Source organism: Aegilops tauschii, chromosome 2, assembly GCF_002575655.3.
Source record: "Aegilops tauschii subsp. strangulata cultivar AL8/78 chromosome 2, Aet v6.0, whole genome shotgun sequence".
NCBI lineage: Eukaryota > Viridiplantae > Streptophyta > Magnoliopsida > Poales > Poaceae > Aegilops > Aegilops tauschii.
The window spans coordinates 30899364-30916317 of NC_053036.3; positions in this window are offsets into that span (position 1 = coordinate 30899364).

A 16954-nucleotide genomic window follows, 5' to 3' on the forward strand; every position below is an offset into this window, starting at 1 on the left:
CAATTATGCGGACTGGGTCCATAAACTGAGGATTGTCCTCATTGCTGCACAGAAGGCTTATGTCCTTAATGCACCGCTCGGTGTGCTGAACCTCAGCGTCGTCTGTAGATGTTGCGAAAAATCTGACATACACGTTTTGATGACTACGTGATAGTTCAGTGCGTAATGCTAACGGTTTAGAATTGTGGCACCAAAGACGTTTTTGAAACGTCGCAGAACATATGAGATGTTCCGAAGACTGAAATTGGGATTTCAGACTAGTGCCCACGTCAAGAGGTATGAGACCTCTGACAAGTTTCTTAAGCCTGCAAACTAAGGGAGAAAAGCTCAATCGTTGAGCATGTGCTCAGATTGTCTGAGTACTACAATCGCTTGAATCGAGTGGGAGTTAATCTTCCAGATGAGATAGTGATGGTTCTCCATAGTCACTGCCACCAAGCTATTAGAGCTTCGTGATGAACTATAACATATCAGGGATAGACATGATGATCCTTCAGCTATTCGCGATGTTTGACACCGCGAAAGTAGAAATCAAATAGGAGCATCAATTGTTGATGGTTAGTAAAACCACTAGTTTCAAGAAGGGCAAGGGCAAAAGGGATACTTCATGAAACAGCAAATCATTTGCTGCTCTAGTGAAGAATCCCAAGGTTGAACCCAAACCCGAGACTAAGTGCTTCTGTAATGAGGGGAACGGTCACTGAAGCAAAACTACCCTAGATACTTGGTAGATGAGAAGGCAGGCAAGGTCGACAGAAGTATATTGGATATACATTATATGAATGTGTACTTTACTAGTACTCCTAGCAGCACCAGGGTATTAGATACCGGTTCGGTTGCTAAAGTGTTAGTAACTCGAAATAAAAGCTGCGGAATAAACGGAGACTAGCTAAAGGTGAGATGACGATATGTGTTGGAAGTGTTTCCAAGGTTGATGTGATCAAGCATCGCATGCTCCCTCTACCATCGAGATTGGTGTTAAACCTAAATAATTGTTATTTGGTGTTGAGCATAAACATGATTGGATTATGTTTATCGCAATACGGTTATTCATTTAAGGAGAATAATGGTTACTCTGTTTATTTGAATAATACCTTCAATGGTCTTGCACCTAAAATGAATCTCGATCGTAGTGATACACATGTTCATGCCAAAAGATACAAGATAGTAATGATAGTACCACATACTTGTGGCACTGCCACTTGAGTCATATTGGTATAAAACGCATGAAGAAGCTCCATGTAGATGGATCTTTGGACTCACTCGTTTTTGAAAAGATTGAGACATGCGAACCATGTCTATTGGTATATATGCATGAAGAAACTCCATGCAGATGGATCGTTTGGACTCACTTGATTTTGAATCACTTGAGACATGCAAATCATACCACATGGGCAAGATGACTGAAAGGCCTCATTTTCAGTAAGATGGAACAAGAGAGCAACTTGTTGGAAGTAATATATTTTGATGTATGCAGTCCAATGAGTGCTGAGGCATGCAGTGGACGTCGTTATGTTCTTACTTCACAGATGATTTGAGTAGATGCTGAGTGTATTTACTTGATGAAACACAAGTCTAAATTATTGAAAGGTTCAAGTAATTTCAGAGTGAAGTTGAAGATCGTCGTGACAAGAGGATAAAATGTCTATGATATGATCATAGAGATATCTGAGTTACGAGTTTGGCACACAATTAAGACATTGTGGAAACATTTAATACCGCCTGGAACACCACAGTGTGATGGTGTGTCCGAACATCATAACTGCACCCTATTGGATATGGTGCATACCATGATGTCTCTTATCGAATTACCACTATCGTTTATGGGTTAGGCATTAGAGACAACCGCATTCACTTTAAATAGGGCACCACGCAATTCCGTTGAGACGACACCGTATGAACTATGGTTTAGAGAAACCTAAGCTGTCGTTTCTTAAAAGTTTGGGGCTGCGACGCTTATGTGAAAAAGTTTCAGGCTGATAAGCTCGAACCCAAAGCGGATAAATGCATCTTCATAGAATACCCAAACAGTTGGGCATACCTCCTATTTCAGATCTGGAAGCAAAAGTAATTGCTTCTAGAAACGAGTCCTTTCTCGAGGAAAAGTTTCTCTCGAAAGAATTGAGTGGGAGGATGGTGAAGACTTGATAAGGTTATTGAACCGTCACTTCAACTAGTGTGTAGCAGGGCACAGGAAGTTGTTCTTGTGGCACCTACACCAATTGAAGTGGAAGCTTATGATAGTGATCATGAAACTTCGGATCAAGTCACTACCAAACCTCGTAGGACGACGAGGATGCGTGCTACTTCAGAGTGGTACGTGATCCTGTCTTAGATATCATGTTGTTAGACAACAATGAACCTACGAGCTATGGAGAAGCGATGGTGGGCCCATATTCCGACAAATGGTTAGAAGCTATGAAATCCGAGATAGGATCCATGTATCAGAACAAAGCATGGACTTTGGTGAACTTGCCCGATGATCGGCAAGCCATTGAGATAAATGGATCTTTAAGAAGAAGACGGACATGGGCGGTAATGTTACCGTCTATGAAGCTCGACTTGTGGCAAAGAGTATTTTCACAAGTTCAAGGAGTTGACTACGATGATATTTTCTCATCCGTAGCGATGCTTAAGTCCGTCGGAATCATGTTAGCATTAGCTGCATTTATGAAATCTGGCAGATGGATGTCAAAAACAAGTTTCCTTTCCAGTTTTCGTAAGGAAAGGTTGTATGTGATACAATCAGAAAGGTTTTGTTGATCCTAAGGATGCTAAAAGGTATGCTAGCTCCAGCGATCCTTCCATGGACTAGAGCAAGCATCTCGGAGTCAGAATATACGCTTTGATGGAGTGATCAAAGTTTTTGGGTTTATACAAAGTTTGTTAGAAACTTGTATTTACAATAAAGTGAGTGGGAGCGCTACAACATTTCTGATAAGTATATGTGAATGACATATTGTTGATCCGAAATGATGTAGAATTTCTGGAAAGCATAAAGGGTTGTTTGAAAGGAGTTTTTCAAAGGAAGACCTGGATAACGCTGCTTACATATTGGGCATCAAGATCTATAGAGATAGATCAAGACGCCTGATGATACTTTCAAAGAACGCACACCTTGACATGATTTTGAAAGAGTTCAAAATAGATCAGCAAAGAAGGAGTTCTTGGCTGTGTTACAAGGTGTGAGTATTGAGTAAGACTCAAGACCTGACCACAGCAGAAGAGAGAGAAAGGACGAAGGTCGTCCCCTATGCTTTAGACGTAGGCTCTACAGTATGCTATGCTGTGTACCGCACATGTAGTGTGCCTTGCCATGAGTTGGTCAAGGGGTACAATAGTGATCCGGGAATGGATCACATGACAGCGGTCGAACTTATCCTTAGTATCTAGTGGACTAAGGAATTTTCTCGATTATGGAGGTGAAAAGGAGTTCGTCGTAAAGGGTTACGTCGATGCGAACTTTGACACTAATCCGGATGACTCTGAGTAGTAAACCGGATTCGTATAGTAGAGCATTTATTTGAAATGGCTCCAAGTAGCGCGTGGTAGCATCCACAAGATGACATAGATATTCGTAAAGCACACACAGATCTGAAAGGTTCAGACCCGTTGACTAATAACCTCTCTCACAAGCATAACATGATCAAACCAGAACTCATTGAGTGTTAATCACATAGTGATGTGAACTAGATTGTTGACTCTAGTAAACTCTTTGGATGTTGGTCACATGGTGATGTGACCGGTGAGTGTTAATCACATGGTGATGTGAACTAGATTATTGACTCTAGTGCAAGTGGGAGACTGTTAGAAATATGCCCTAGAGGCAATAATAAATTGGTTATTATTATATTTCCTTGTTCATGATAATCGTTTATTATCCATGCTAGAATTGTATTGATAGGAAACTCAGATACATGTGTGGATACATAGACAACACCATGTCCCTAGTAAGCCTCTAGTTGACTAGCTCGTTGATCAATAGATGGTTACGGTTTCCTGACCATGGACATTGGATGTCGTTGATAACGGGATCACATCATTAGGAGAATGATGTGATGGACAAGACCCAATCCTAAGCCTAGCACAAGATCGTGTAGTTCGTTTGCTAAGAGCTTTTCTAATGTCAAGTATCATTTCCTTAGACCATGAGATTGTGCAACTCCCGGATACCGTAGGAATGCTTTGGGTGTACCAAACGTCACAACGTAACTGGGTGGCTATAAAGGTGCACTACAGGTATCTCCGAAAGTGTCTGTTGGGTTGGCACGAATCGAGACTGGGATTTGTCACTCCGTGTAAACAGAGAGGTATCTCTGGGCCCACTCGGTAGGACATCATCATAATGTGCACAATGTGACCAAGGAGTTGATCACGGGATGATGTGTTACGGAACGAGTAAAGAGACTTGCCGGTAACGAGATTGAACAAGGTATCGGGATACCGACGATCGAATCTCGGGCAAGTACCATACCGATAGACAAAGGGAATTGTATACGGGATTGATTGAATCCCCGACATCGTGGTTCATCCGATGAGATCATCGTGGAACATGTGGGAGGCAACATGGGTATCCAGATCCCGCTGTTGGTTATTGGCCGGAGAAGGTCTCGGTCATGTCTGCATGGTTCCCGAACCCGTAGGGTCTACACACTTAAGGTTCGATGATGCTAGGGTTATAGGGAATAGATATACGTGGTTACCGAATGTTTTTCGGAGTCCCGGATGAGATCCCGGACGTCACGAGGAGTTCCGGAATGGTCCGGAGGTAAAGATTTATATATGGGAAGTCCTGTTTTGGTCACCGGAAAAGTTTCGGGTGCTATCGGTAATGTACCGGGACCACCGGGAGGGTCCCGGGGGTCCTCCAGTGGGGCCACCAGCCCCAGAAGGCTGCGTGGGCCAAGTGTGGGAAGGAACCAGCTCCAGGTGGGCTGGTGTGCCCCCCACCAAGGCCCAAGGCGCAGGGAGAGTGGGAGGGGGCAAACCCTAGGTCCAGATGGGCCTTAAGGCCCACCCTAGGTGCGCCCCCCTCTCTTTCCCCTTGGCCGCACCCTAGATGGGTTTTGGGGGCTGCCGCCACCCCTGGGGAGGGAACCCTAGATGGGGGCGCAGCCCCTCCCCTTCCCCTATATATACTTGAGGTATTTGGGGCTGCAAAGACACGAGATGATCTCTCTCTTGGCGCAGCCCTACCCCTCTCCCCCTCCTCTCCCGCGGTGCTTGGCGAATGCCTGCAGGATTGCCACGCTCCTCCATCACCACCACGCCGTCGTGCTGGTGCTGGACGGAGTCTTCCCCAACCTCTCCCTCTCTCCTTGCTGGATCAAGGCGTGGGAGACGTCACCGGGCTGCACGTGTGTTGAACGCGGAGGCGCCGTGGTTCGGCGCTTAGATCGGAATCAACCGCGATCTGAATCGCTACGAGTACGACTCCTTCATCCGCGTTCTTGCAACGCTTCCGCATCGCGATCTACAATGGTATGTAGATGCACTCCCCTTCCCCTCGTTGCTAGATTACTCCATAGATTGATCTTGGTGATGCGTAGAAAATTTTGAATTTCCGCTACGTTCCCCAACAGTGGCATCATGAGCTAGGTCTATGCGTAGTTTCTATGCACGAGTAGAACACAAAGTAGTTGTGGGCGTCGATTTTGTCAATTTACTTGCCGTTACTAGTCTTATCTTGATTCGGCGGCATCGTGGGATGAAGCGGCCCGGACCGACCTTACACGTACACTTACGTGAGACAGGTTCCACCGACTGACATGCACTAGTTGCATAAGGTGGCTAGCGGGTGTCTGTCTCTCCCACTTTAGTCGGATCGGATTCGATGAAAAGGGTCCTTATGAAGGGTAAATAGAAATTGGCATATCACGTTGTGGCTTTTGCGTAGGTAAGAAACGTTCTTGCTAGAATCCCATAGCAGCCACGTAAAACATGCAACAACAATTAGAGGACGTCTAACTTGTTTTTGCAGGGTATGCTATGTGATGTGATATGGCCAAAAGGATGTGATGAATGATATATGTGATGTATGAGATTGATCTTGTTCTTGTAATAGGAATCACGACTTGCATGTCGATGAGTATGACAACCGGCAGGAGCCATAGGAGTTGTCTTAATTTATTGTATGACCTGCGTGTCAAAGAAAACGCCATGTAATTACTTTACTTTATTGCTAACCGTTAGCCATAGTAGTATAAGTAATAGTTGGCGAGACAACTTCATGAAGACACGATGATGGAGATCATGATGATGGAGATCATGGTGTCATGCCGGTGACGAAGGTGATCATGCCGCGCCTCAAAGATGGAGATCAAAGGCGCAAGATGATATTGGCCATATCACGTCACTTTATGATTTGCATGTGATGTTTATCATGTTTACATCTTATTTGCTTAGAACGACGGTAGCATAAATAAGATGATCCCTCACTAAAATTTCAAGAGACGTGTTCCCCCTAACTGTGCACCGTTGCGAAGGTTCGTTGTTTCGAAGCACCATGTGATGATCGGGTGTGATAGATTCTAACGTTCGAATACAACGGGTGTTGACGAGCCTACCATGTACAGACATGGCCTCGGAACACATGCGAAACACTTAGGTTGACTTGACGAGCCTAGCATGTACAGACATGGCCTCGGAACACAAGAGATCGAAAGGTCGAACATGAGTCGTATAGTAGATGCGATCAACATGGAGATGTTCATCGATGATGACTAGTCCGTCTCACGTGATGATCGGACACGGCCTAGTTTGACTCGGATCATGTATCACTTAGATGACTAGAGGGATGTCTATCTGAGTGGGAGTTCATTAAATAATCAGATGAACTTAATTATCATGAACATAGTCAAAAGGTCTTTGCAAATTATGTCATAGCTTATGCTTTAGTTCTACTGTTTAAGATATGTTCCTAGAGAAAATTTAGTTGAAAGTTGGTAGTAGCAATTATGCGGACTGGGTCCATAAACTGAGGATTGTCCTCATTGCTGCACAGAAGGCTTATGTCCTTAATGCACCGCTCGGTGTGCTGAACCTCAGCGTCGTCTGTAGATGTTGCGAAACATCTGACATACACGTTTTGATGACTACGTGATAGTTCAGTGCGTAATGCTAACGGTTTAGAATTGTGGCACCAAAGACGTTTTTGAAACGTCGCAGAACATATGAGATGTTCCGAAGACTGAAATTGGGATTTCAGACTAGTGCCCACGTCAAGAGGTATGAGACCTCTGACAAGTTTCTTAAGCCTGCAAACTAAGGGAGAAAAGCTCAATCGTTGAGCATGTGCTCAGATTGTCTGAGTACTACAATCGCTTGAATCGAGTGGGAGTTAATCTTCCAGATGAGATAGTGATGGTTCTCCATAGTCACTGCCACCAAGCTATTAGAGCTTCGTGATGAACTATAACATATCAGGGATAGACATGATGATCCTTCAGCTATTCGCGATGTTTGACACCGTGAAAGTAGAAATCAAATAGGAGCATCAATTGTTGATGGTTAGTAAAACCACTAGTTTCAAGAAGGGCAAGGGCAAAAGGGATACTTCATGAAACAGCAAATCATTTGCTGCTCTAGTGAAGAATCCCAAGGTTGAACCCAAACCCGAGACTAAGTGCTTCTGTAATGAGGGGAACGGTCACTGAAGCAAAACTACCCTAGATACTTGGTAGATGAGAAGGCAGGCAAGGTCGACAGAAGTATATTGGATATACATTATATGAATGTGTACTTTACTAGTACTCCTAGCAGCACCAGGGTATTAGATACCGGTTCGGTTGCTAAAGTGTTAGTAACTCGAAATAAAAGCTGCGGAATAAACGGAGACTAGCTAAAGGTGAGATGACGATATGTGTTGGAAGTGTTTCCAAGGTTGATGTGATCAAGCATCGCATGCTCCCTCTACCATCGAGATTGGTGTTAAACCTAAATAATTGTTATTTGGTGTTGAGCATAAACATGATTGGATTATGTTTATCGCAATACGGTTATTCATTTAAGGAGAATAATGGTTACTCTGTTTATTTGAATAATACCTTCAATGGTCTTGCACCTAAAATGAATCTCGATCGTAGTGATACACATGTTCATGCCAAAAGATACAAGATAGTAATGATAGTACCACATACTTGTGGCACTGCCACTTGAGTCATATTGGTATAAAACGCATGAAGAAGCTCCATGTAGATGGATCTTTGGACTCACTCGTTTTTGAAAAGATTGAGACATGCGAACCATGTCTATTGGTATATATGCATGAAGAAACTCCATGCAGATGGATCGTTTGGACTCACTTGATTTTGAATCACTTGAGACATGCAAATCATACCACATGGGCAAGATGACTGAAAGGCCTCATTTTCAGTAAGATGGAACAAGAGAGCAACTTGTTGGAAGTAATATATTTTGATGTATGCAGTCCAATGAGTGCTGAGGCATGCAGTGGACGTCGTTATGTTCTTACTTCACAGATGATTTGAGTAGATGCTGAGTGTATTTACTTGATGAAACACAAGTCTAAATTATTGAAAGGTTCAAGTAATTTCAGAGTGAAGTTGAAGATCGTCGTGACAAGAGGATAAAATGTCTATGATATGATCATAGAGATATCTGAGTTACGAGTTTGGCACACAATTAAGACATTGTGGAAACATTTAATACCGCCTGGAACACCACAGTGTGATGGTGTGTCCGAACATCATAACTGCACCCTATTGGATATGGTGCATACCATGATGTCTCTTATCGAATTACCACTATCGTTTATGGGTTAGGCATTAGAGACAACCGCATTCACTTTAAATAGGGCACCACGCAATTCCGTTGAGACGACACCGTATGAACTATGGTTTAGAGAAACCTAAGCTGTCGTTTCTTAAAAGTTTGGGGCTGCGACGCTTACGTGAAAAAGTTTCAGGCTGATAAGCTCGAACCCAAAGCGGATAAATGCATCTTCATAGAATACCCAAACAGTTGGGCATACCTCCTATTTCAGATCTGGAAGCAAAAGTAATTGCTTCTAGAAACGAGTCCTTTCTCGAGGAAAAGTTTCTCTCGAAAGAATTGAGTGGGAGGATGGTGAAGACTTGATAAGGTTATTGAACCGTCACTTCAACTAGTGTGTAGCAGGGCACAGGAAGTTGTTCTTGTGGCACCTACACCAATTGAAGTGGAAGCTTATGATAGTGATCATGAAACTTCGGATCAAGTCACTACCAAACCTCGTAGGACGACGAGGATGCGTGCTACTTCAGAGTGGTACGTGATCCTGTCTTAGATATCATGTTGTTAGACAACAATGAACCTACGAGCTATGGAGAAGCGATGGTGGGCCCATATTCCGACAAATGGTTAGAAGCTATGAAATCCGAGATAGGATCCATGTATCAGAACAAAGCATGGACTTTGGTGAACTTGCCCGATGATCGGCAAGCCATTGAGATAAATGGATCTTTAAGAAGAAGACGGACATGGGCGGTAATGTTACCGTCTATGAAGCTCGACTTGTGGCAAAGAGTATTTTCACAAGTTCAAGGAGTTGACTACGATGATATTTTCTCATCCGTAGCGATGCTTAAGTCCGTCGGAATCATGTTAGCATTAGCTGCATTTATGAAATCTGGCAGATGGATGTCAAAAACAAGTTTCCTTTCCAGTTTTCGTAAGGAAAGGTTGTATGTGATACAATCAGAAAGGTTTTGTTGATCCTAAGGATGCTAAAAGGTATGCTAGCTCCAGCGATCCTTCCATGGACTAGAGCAAGCATCTCGGAGTCAGAATATACGCTTTGATGGAGTGATCAAAGTTTTTGGGTTTATACAAAGTTTGTTAGAAACTTGTATTTACAATAAAGTGAGTGGGAGCGCTACAACATTTCTGATAAGTATATGTGAATGACATATTGTTGATCCGAAATGATGTAGAATTTCTGGAAAGCATAAAGGGTTGTTTGAAAGGAGTTTTTCAAAGGAAGACCTGGATAACGCTGCTTACATATTGGGCATCAAGATCTATAGAGATAGATCAAGACGCCTGATGATACTTTCAAAGAACGCACACCTTGACATGATTTTGAAAGAGTTCAAAATAGATCAGCAAAGAAGGAGTTCTTGGCTGTGTTACAAGGTGTGAGTATTGAGTAAGACTCAAGACCTCACCACAGCAGAAGAGAGAGAAAGGACGAAGGTCGTCCCCTATGCTTTAGACGTAGGCTCTACAGTATGCTATGCTGTGTACCGCACATGTAGTGTGCCTTGCCATGAGTTGGTCAAGGGGTACAATAGTGATCCGGGAATGGATCACATGACAGCGGTCGAACTTATCCTTAGTATCTAGTGGACTAAGGAATTTTCTCGATTATGGAGGTGAAAAGGAGTTCGTCGTAAAGGGTTACGTCGATGCGAACTTTGACACTAATCCGGATGACTCTGAGTAGTAAACCGGATTCGTATAGTAGAGCATTTATTTGAAATGGCTCCAAGTAGCGCGTGGTAGCATCCACAAGATGACATAGATATTCGTAAAGCACACACAGATCTGAAAGGTTCAGACCCGTTGACTAATAACCTCTCTCACAAGCATAACATGATCAAACCAGAACTCATTGAGTGTTAATCACATAGTGATGTGAACTAGATTGTTGACTCTAGTAAACTCTTTGGATGTTGGTCACATGGTGATGTGACCGGTGAGTGTTAATCACATGGTGATGTGAACTAGATTATTGACTCTAGTGCAAGTGGGAGACTGTTAGAAATATGCCCTAGAGGCAATAATAAATTGGTTATTATTATATTTCCTTGTTCATGATAATCGTTTATTATCCATGCTAGAATTGTATTGATAGGAAACTCAGATACATGTGTGGATACATAGACAACACCATGTCCCTAGTAAGCCTCTAGTTGACTAGCTCGTTGATCAATAGATGGTTACGGTTTCCTGACCATGGACATTGGATGTCGTTGATAACGGGATCACATCATTAGGAGAATGATGTGATGGACAAGACCCAATCCTAAGCCTAGCACAAGATCGTGTAGTTCGTTTGCTAAGAGCTTTTCTAATGTCAAGTATCATTTCCTTAGACCATGAGATTGTGCAACTCCCGGATACCGTAGGAATGCTTTGGGTGTACCAAACGTCACAACGTAACTGGGTGGCTATAAAGGTGCACTACAGGTATCTCCGAAAGTGTCTGTTGGGTTGGCACGAATCGAGACTGGGATTTGTCACTCCGTGTAAACGGAGAGGTATCTCTGGGCCCACTCGGTAGGACATCATCATAATGTGCACAATGTGACCAAGGAGTTGATCACGGGATGATGTGTTACGGAACGAGTAAAGAGACTTGCCGGTAACGAGATTGAACAAGGTATCGGGATACCGACGATCGAATCTCGGGCAAGTACCATACCGATAGACAAAGGGAATTGTATACGGGATTGATTGAATCCCCGACATGGTGGTTCATCCGATGAGATCATCGTGGAACATGTGGGAGGCAACATGGGTATCCAGATCCCGCTGTTGGTTATTGGCCGGAGAAGGTCTCGGTCATGTCTGCATGGTTCCCGAACCCGTAGGGTCTACACACTTAAGGTTCGATGACGCTAGGGTTATAGGGAATAGATATACGTGGTTACCGAATGTTTTTCGGAGTCCCGGATGAGATCCCGGACGTCACGAGGAGTTCCGGAATGGTCCGGAGGTAAAGATTTATATATGGGAAGTCCTGTTTTGGTCACCGGAAAAGTTTCGGGTGCTATCGGTAATGTACCGGGACCACCGGGAGGGTCCCGGGGGTCCACCAGGTGGGGCCACCAGCCCCAGAAGGCTGCGTGGGCCAAGTGTGGGAGGGAACCAGCTCCAGGTGGGCTGGTGCGCCCCCCCACCAAGGCCCAAGGCGCAGGGAGAGTGGGAGGGGGCAAACCCTAGGTCCAGATGGGCCTTAAGGCCCACCCTAGGTGCGCCCCCTCTCTTTTCCCCTTGGCTGCACCCTAGATGGGTTTTGGGGGCTGCCGCCACCCCTGAGGAGGGAACCCTAGATGGGGGCGCAGCCCCTCCCCTTCCCCTATATATACTTGAGGTATTTGGGGCTGCAAAGACACGAGATGATCTCTCTCTTGGCGCAGCCCTACCCCTCTCCCCCTCCTCTCCCGCAGTGCTTGGCGAAGCCCTGCAGGATTGCCACGCTCCTCCATCACCACCACGCCGTCGTGCTGCTGCTGGACGAAGTCTTCCCCAACCTCTCCCTCTCTCCTTGCTGGATCAAGGCGTGGGAGACGTCACCGGGCTGCACGTGTGTTGAACGCGGAGGCGTCGTGGTTCGGCGCTTAGATCGGAATCAACCGCGATCTGAATCGCTACGAGTACGACTCCTTCATCCGCGTTCTTGCAACGCTTCCGCATCGCGATCTACAATGGTATGTAGATGCACTCCCCTTCCCCTCGTTGCTAGATTACTCCATAGATTGATCTTGGTGATGCGTAGAAAATTTTGAATTTCCGCTACGTTCCCCAACAGCTCCTAGGGCGATAGATTGGTAGGAAAAGACCATCGCTCGTCCCCGACCGCCACTCATAAGGAGGACAATCAAAGAACACCTCATGTTTCAAATTTGTTACATAACGTTTACCATACGTGCATGCTACGGGACTTGCAAACTTCAACACAAGTATTTCTCAAATTCACAACTACTCAACTAGCACAACTTTAATATCACTACCTCCATGTCTCAAAACAATCATCAAGCATCAAACTTCTATTAGTATTCAAAACACTCATAAGAAAGTTTTTTACTATTCTTGAATACCTAGCATATTAGGATTATTTAAGCAAATTACCATGCTATTTGAGACTCTCAAAATAATCTAAGTGAAGCATGAGATAATAATATTTTCTATAAAACAAATCCACCACCGTGCTCTAAAAGATATAAGTGAAGTACTAGAGCAAAAACTATATAACTCAAAAGATATAAGTGAAGCATATAGAGTATTCTAATAATTTCCGAATCATGTCTGTCTCTCTCAAAAGTTGTGTACAGCAAAGATGATTGTGGTAAACTAAAAAGCAAAGACTCAAATCATACAAGACGCTCCAAGAAAAACACATATCATGTGGTGAATAAAAATATAGCTCCAAGTAAACTTACCGATGGAAGTAGACGAAAGAGGGGATGCCTTCCGGGGCATCCCCAAGCTCTGGCTTTTAGGTGTCCTTAGATTATCTTGGGGGTGCCATGGGCATCCCCAAGCTTAGGCTCTTGCCACTCCTTGTTTCATAATCCATCAAATCTTTCACCCAAAACTTGAAAACTTCACAACACCAAACTCAGCAGAAAATCTCGTGAGCTCCGTTAGCGAAAGAAAATAGAAGACCACTTCAAGGTACTGTAATGAACTCATTCTTTATTTATATTGGTGTTAAACCTACTGTATTCCAACTTCTCTATGGTTTTTAAACTACTAGATGACCAGTTGCACCAAATGGCGCAAAGACCCGTTTAAAACCATGTTCGTGTTGAAAATATTTGCATTTTTTCAATAACCATATATTTGAGTACATTTGGTAAGAACTTATACCCCTTATATATAAAGGAAATTAAATGCAAATATTTTCTTAAGGTAATAATGCCACAAATTAGATCATCGGTAGCTAGGATCAGACACTTCTGCAATTGGCATTAACAGATCAACAGGGTAGGCATTTGCACGAGACAAACGATCTCTTCTTATTAACAACAAAACAAATATCAATTTCAGCCACAGACAATAATCATATATACTGCTACCTCTGTTTCGGAAGTAAAACTTTTGTATGTATGACCATGTGTCTAGGAAAAAACATGAACTCGGAACTGAAATAATACCGTGCTATTGGGGCACCACGCATGGGCAATATGCTTCCAAGTCACTGGATAGAAAAACACCAAGATGTAAAATTGCACAAACAAAAATGCATATGAGGAGCAGAAGTGGCAGAGCAAGGGATTGCAGAGCTCATGTGGGGGAGGTCTAACCAAAAGGGAAGAGGACCCGGTGGCCCTAGCTAATTGACACATTGGTTCTAATAAGTCATTTACCAAAACTTGAATAATCAAATGAAACTTACACGATTTCTTGGGACTACACAACTGCGAATGCAAATGAACATCTCGCCTAGTTAATACAATAACAGTTTCAAGCACCAGATGGCATGTTAGACCTAGGAATTTATCATATCCATCAACTAATTATCAATTAACATGATCCCAGTAAAGTAGTGCAAGGAGTGGCAGGCTCAGAATAATTGGATAAAGGCATGCTATTTCCTCTACCAAATAAAATGATGTGCGAGAATTCATAATTAAGACACAAATTTTCGTAAGCTGAAAGAATGAACGTCATTAAATTATGTTCAGGAGTAAAGACATATATAAATTGAGCTGATCTGCAGGCCCTATAAGAACTGATGGAACGGATACAAGAACAATACAGTGTAGAAAATAACGAGCTGGGGGAGAAATAATATTTGTCTTTCAATGTCTCTTGCAGCACATATTTGAAAGATCTAGATGGTCTAGCCAATACATGTGCTTACATCTCATTTTCTTACAGCATAACACAAGTAGTGAGATGTGCAACAATGAACTTAAAAAAAATACAGAGGTCAGCCATGCTTGCTGTAAAAAAATACAAAGATATTTCTATTTCCTACATGACACCTATGAATGGTGAAAATCAATAAGGAGAATGGTCGAAGGTCAAACAAAAATAAGATACAGAGGCCATGCATGATGTAACAGATAATACTAATAGCCAAGTGAGTGATATATATAGATGAAATCAACATCGAGGGAAAACAAAGCAGTGAACCATTAATTTTGATGTTGTACAAAAAGCCTAATAAAGTACTCCTTCCGTCCCACTGTATAATACATTTTTATGGAGACATGCCTGAAATTTGACATCTGAAGATATGAGCAGACAATAGCAAACACAATACTCCTGGTATATGACTTGAATTGTTCATTTGTAATTATTTTGGTGACATCTAAATATATTTTCTCTTATCATATAATTGAGTATACCAATGAGAGACCGAAGAGGAGTCATGGCGTTATGATAGATGAAATGCTTGGAATTCAACAGGGCGAAGGACGACTTCAGTGTGAGCCTAGAGATATGTAGATACTAAATAGTTTTCAAGTCACTTACTCCAAAGCCATGCACAGACTTGCCACTCAGTCCAGATTACTAACTAGTTTTACTCTTTGGGATAATCTAAAAAGCTTCTTTCTATGACTCTTCAAAATTAACCAAATTCATGAGAACTTGTGAAGCAGGTGAAAGCGTGTAAATTGATCTCAACTACAATTATCACAGAATCCTAATTTCTTCCTGAAACTTTCTAGTAACAGCTGGCTCTAGGAACTTCTCCTTAAGTCATTATAGCCCGACGACAAAGCAAATCACATGTGGAAATTGGATATGCTGAAATTTATGTGCAGTCAAATGGGCACCAAATTAGACATGTTGCAACCACATGTGTAAATTAGTAACCAATAATGAGCCTACTAAGCTTTATTAAGTACTGCAACCAAACCATAATTTGAACACCAAAATCTGAATGTAAACAACATGTAGATATGCCATGTGCTATAGATTTGATGCCGAAAATACCTGGGAAGTAGAGAATCAATAAGAGATGTGGATGGATGTATTTATTCTTTGGTATTATTAAAAAACTTATATATAAGCACAATGACTTCCACCATAGGTTTAACAGGGACAGTCAAGTGTTGTGAGTTCTTAGCATAGAGAATAATACAAAATGGTAACAATGTGAGATGAAAAAAAAAGTATTTGGATCATATAGCTTACTAAAGCATTAATAAAAGTTTATTATGTACAATACACAATTGTAATGGTGTGAGAGAGAAAATGTATTTTACTGAAAGTACCAGACTTTTTTTCTTCTATAATTTTTTGATTAGGTGTCTCAACTAATCATGGGAAAAATAGTTTCCAACAGAGAACTACCTCTGTTTATTCGAATACACACACTGGAAACCCGAAGGTTTTAAATATTGGTATCACAACCATATTACAGTTTGGTAACTGCTTGAAAGATTCTGCATAACATTAGTGTCTTGTATGTTCCTCTTTTACCGGCTTATCCATCTTGGCATCCATCTACATTTCCCGAATAATATATGGGACGACTTTCTCTGTTGCAACATATTTAGTTTTTCTTCCCGAGCAATAAAAACTGCCTCCATTCCTGATTCCCCTTCTATTATGTTTAGCTGTCATCATGTGCTCCCTCATGCCACTACTTATCCAACATTACTTCCACCCAAGCATGGATTTTTCAACAACACTTTGAATCCGACATCTTTTTAGGGCACTCCTGTATACTGCCTTAATTCATTATGTATAACTATAAAAACATGTTGTGAAAGAATCACTATTTTATATTTATGTGTTTGTTATTCCTTTCACCCATGTTAAGTAAGGATTTGAATCTAAGTACGACATGTAGTGAATTAGCAGTGTACTTTGATACACAAACTGATTGGATGTATGATAAAAATATCACCTGTGATTGTAGTGCAGTACCACAACTGTTATAGTTTGCCACATGACAGGATAATAAGTAGAACTGATGAAAGATTGTATGCACTGAAGATCACAAACATGATTAGTCCTTGGATTATCCAAATTATGGACCTACACGTTTCCCCTTGGCAGCCATATAAAAAATATCAATTTCATGCAACTGATGGTATGTTCTTCAAGTAATCTGTCAGTTATCAAAAACTCAGTACAAAATAAAAACTTACAAAAATTTGGGAATACTTTCCGTTAGCAGCACCTCTTCCCTGAAGGCGCCAATAGCTACAAAAAACATCAAAAGTACTGTTAAATTGTTTGGTAGTTCTGGAATGGAAGAGATTTG